At 40.3% G+C, this 4,578-nt stretch overlaps 1 pseudogene; it reads left to right on the top strand.

Moving 5' to 3' along the window:
• The first annotated feature begins 4,429 nt into the window (after positions 1-4,429).
• LOC148352918 (U2 spliceosomal RNA) lies at positions 4,430-4,578 on the top strand (annotated as a pseudogene).

Here is a 4,578-nt window from a genome sequence, read left to right as displayed (position 1 = left end):
GCCCCACTCCAACTTCCAAAATATTCAGCTTTGATATTAATGAGACTTTTGGGTTCATTAAGAACATGGTTGTTGTTCAATAATAAAATTAATCCTCAAAAATACAACTTGCCTAATAATTCTGCACTCCCTGTAGAATACGATCGGGGGGGGGGGGGGGGGGATTTGCATAGGAGTCGGAAAAGGGCACAACACGTCAACACCCCCTTAATGAAAGTGCTGCGCTAAAATCTTAAGGACGTACTACTACTGCTGCTGTGGATTATGGCCCAATGATCAAGTCGTCAAAATGACGGACGCCCTTAAATGTTTTCGCTACCTCGAAAAAAAAAAAAACGTCAATGACAGATTGTCGCTTAATGTAACATCTGCGGTGCAGACACAGAAATATAAAAGATGTAAATGTTTATACAGTTTTATTTAACTTAGGCCTAGATGTTGTAACAAAAGGCAGAGTTTAATTTGTTATCATAAATCACCCCTCCTTATAAATAAAATATGTAATTTCGGGCCCCTTTCGGGCCGGGCCAGCAAATCCAGTTAATTAGTCGGGCTCGGTCCGGGTCGGGTTTAATACCCCTCGGGCCTGCGTCGGGCTCGGGTGCTTTTTTTTGGCCCGATCTTACCTCTAGTTAGTATTCCAACAAAACTAGAGGTGTCAGCTCTTCATGTTTTGTTCAGTAAGACCGAGATGGTGTTCCAACATGTCCTGTTGTGTCTTCTTTTATGTTTTTGTTCAGTCAGAGCCCGTTAGTGTCAAATCCTGTGTTGTCTTCCTTTCATGGTTTTGTTCGATTAGAGTTGGTTAGTGTTCCAACAAATCGAGTTGTCTGCCTTTTATGTTATGTTTGGTTTGTTCGGTGGTGGTGATTCATGTAACTGAATTCTGAAGATCTAAGTCAACTTATTTCGAGGAGAGTTAGTGTTTCAACATATCCCATGGTAAGACACCTTTAATATTTCAGTCAGCGCGAGTTAGTATGCGTTCCAACATATCCTGCCTCTGCTTCATTTTATGTTTTGTTCATTTAGATCTAATCATAGCTTTGATGTCATTGAATCTTAGTCAACATCCTTTAATCCAGGGGTAGGGAACCTATGGCTCAGGAGCCATATATGTCTCTTTTCATGAGTACATATGGTTATGAAATAAAATGTAACTATGGCACATCTCTCTGTAGCGTTTCAAAATCAAGTGATTTCATCCCGATTTTGGTCCATATAAAGCCGAAGCAACTTAAGGCAGAAGTTCGATAAGAAACAGTGCAGTCTACACCGAAAGTGATATGCTTATCGTTTGCAGTAATTTGTGACATTTTTACCAAAGAACTTTGCATGCACATTGTTTTGAAACCGTTATTAAGGACAAATTTCATGGAAAAAAATTGCCTCAACACTCTTAACTGAAGGTAAAAGACAAATTGTAAATGGCATATTTACATTGATTTGGGACACAGGATTTTAAGGCATTCAGTTTTCTAGCCCTGCTATAACTTTAAAAGGCTCTTGACATTTGTTTTCGTCCAGCACGTCGGCTCAATGTCACTGTTGGGTGTGTCGTTATGTGCATCGGCGTAATAACTATACTTTGAAAATTGGAAGCACTTTTTATAGTCCCTGTAATGAAAAGCCCGACGCCATCCTCTGAGTCGAACATTCGGCAGATGTGTCCGACGTTTTGCTTTGCACAAAACGCTTTTTATTTTTTTTAATGTCAAGTGTGAACTTTCCAAGTTTGATTCATGAGCAACGTTGACTTCGATTTGAAAGGGAACCTGTAAATGATTAACCCACTCAGTGCCAAAGACGGATTTCCCGTCAGTGGGTTTGAAATTGAAAGAATGTCAACAAGAGGAATAAAAGCCACATTTTGAATATGAAGTTAATGGTTTATGAGAGCTTTTTGAAGCATTGAAGCGCAGTTTTGCCAATAATTAGGTCGAGGAGCTAGCGGTTTAATATACATTTCTGAAATAATAATAATGTTATTGCTATGTCGTTATGATGTATTCACTAGGTTGAAATTAACAGAAGTAAAGTTAAAATAGACTTGATCAACCACTCAAATTTCCTAGAAAATCACAATCACCCATTACTGGCTATGTCCTTCCAATTTCAAGCATTCACTAGCAACATTCTTTTACGGAGAATGGAGAGCCTGCAAACTGATACTGTTCCTTTAAGAAGCTTTTCCCACTAACCACAAAAGTTGGCAATTTTCACCAGTCCCTACCAACTCTAGCTAGTCACTCTTTTCAGCTGCCATGGATGTATTTATCTCTGTTAGTCTTGTTGTTGCTGGCGGAGAATACTTACAACCAAGCCATCCATTTGGTTTCGCCAAGTCCCCCCATTTAGGCATCTGCTGTTTTTTTCCAACTGTTTCCTCCTCTAGTCAGTCATGTTAGTATTTTGGTTGCAGGCAATGGCTTGCCGCTAATCACTATTGTTAATGGTAGCTGCTTCTTCTTTTCATTGTCACTTGACTTCCATAGCTAAGTTCTGTGATCGAGTGACTTTTTCCTCAACATTTCCTTCTCTAGCTATTCATTTTAGCCACTATGCTGTAGGCTACAGCTCATCACTAACCACTATTGTTATTGTTAGCTGCTCCTGCTTTGTCATTCTATGTCACTGACCTTCCACAGCTGACAAATACGATCAGGCATCTACCACCGTTTTTCTATCAGTTCCTTCTCTAGCCACTTAGGTTAGTCACTTGGCTGCCGGCTACAGCTCACAGCTGCTATTGTTATTGTAAGCTGCTTCTGCTTGGTGTTTCAGTCTCATTTGCCTTCTGCAGCTGAGTTCCATGAGTCAGTGACTTTTCTTTTCCTCCGTTTCATTTTAGGGCCACACATGTTACCCACTTGGCTACAGATGTTCAATTCTTGACTCGAATGCAAAACTTGAATTAGCATGGCCACTTAGATTCCACAACAAATGCCGAGTCCCCATGATTAAAGCATCCTCTAAATTTTTACACTGTTTCCTTCTCTTGACTTTATTTTAGCCACTCGGCGGCAAGCTACGGCTCACTGCTATTGTTATTGTTAACTCTAGTAGTGAATTATTACACACTGTCACTTTAAGGCCCCAAAAGTCTAAAATCAAGAAACACCCCAATAGCTGGAACCACACTCAAGCATTTTTCCACATTGACGAATCATTCTCTCCAGATGGACCGATCTTTGTTTATATTATGTTAATCACCTTCAGAAAGTCCTTAAACTTAAGTACCCTAAAAGAAGTGGTTGAATATTTCTCGTTTAAGTACCGAAGCAAAAAAAATCTCCAGGTTGGCTTATCAGGGACTTTCAATTGTTTTTGGAGGACCCGTAACAATCTTGCGCTAACACGTGCAAGATGTTCAACGCATTTGAGCAAAGTTCAAGCTGACCTGCGGATATCATTTGCATCCATGCGAGATACACATCTGTTCAGAAACCGACATTGGGTCTCGACCAATCGTAAATCGGCTGTCAGCACTCGTATCCAACCTGGCTTAGCGACGAGTCCGAGTCCGCATGCTCATGTCCCAACAAGACGGTTTCTCACGTGAGGACGGAATGGTGGCTATTATTAGCGCTGTCGCTAATCTGCCCTGTCTGCTTGTTGAAAGTTGAAAAGAATCAGGTTATGTTTCTTTCAAGCTTGAAAAATGTGGGGCCCTGTCAACGTTTTTTCTAGGTTTTTGTCCTTCTTGTGGACCACCCACTCGGGCGTCTTTGATTTCGAAGCTCTTTGTTTCAACAAAACATTTGAGTATGCACAAATATGTCAAACTACTTGTTCATATATTTAACGTTTCAAAATATGAGGTCATTTATTGACATCAAAGTTTTTGCTGGAAAAATGGGCAAAATGTTATTTAGTATCATAAAAGACCAATGGCTAGTTTTTTTGGGGTGGAGAAAAGACCTCCAGGATACAGTGACTCCACCTTATGACATTTTCAGTTTGCAGTGGAGATTGTTTTTCGGACCCTCTTTGCGACATTTTCCCTACTATACCACATTAATAACAAATTATTTGGTATGCCCAATAATTTCATGAAAATCCCTATATGCTATTGGCTGAATTAACTCCTATAATGCCTCTATTCTCTCCATTCAGAATTGTGTGTGCTTTGCAAAACTTGTCAGCAATACAATATTGTATTTTTGTACTGCATATATTTGCTCTGGGTCCTAATGCTAAAGGAAGAAGTAAAAACGTGATAACCATTGAAAGAAAGCTTAATGTGGTCAAGAAATATGAGGAAGACGCACAAAACGTTACCCTCACTAAGGAATATGGCCACAAGCAATACACGACCCCCTCAATACAGCAATTTAACTTTATATAACATATCCCGGAGGTCTAACGTACTTACCTGGCAGGGGAGATACCATGATCATGAAGAAATGTAGCAAGGCTTTGATGCTAGGTCCTTAGCTTGGCCTTGATGCTAAGTCCTTAGCTTGGCCTTTGCCATGATCTTTGATTTTTGCATTCCGGAGATGGAATAAGAGCTTGCTCTGTCCACTCCACGCATCGGCCCGGTATTGCAGTACCTCCGGGAACGGTGCATTCGCA

Source organism: Urocampus carinirostris, chromosome 14 (genome assembly GCF_059441175.1).
Source record: "Urocampus carinirostris isolate Australia breed hairy pipefish chromosome 14, RoL_Ucar_1.0, whole genome shotgun sequence".
Taxonomy (NCBI): Eukaryota; Metazoa; Chordata; class Actinopteri; order Syngnathiformes; family Syngnathidae; genus Urocampus; species Urocampus carinirostris.
This window is presented reverse-complemented; position numbering and strand designations above follow the sequence as displayed.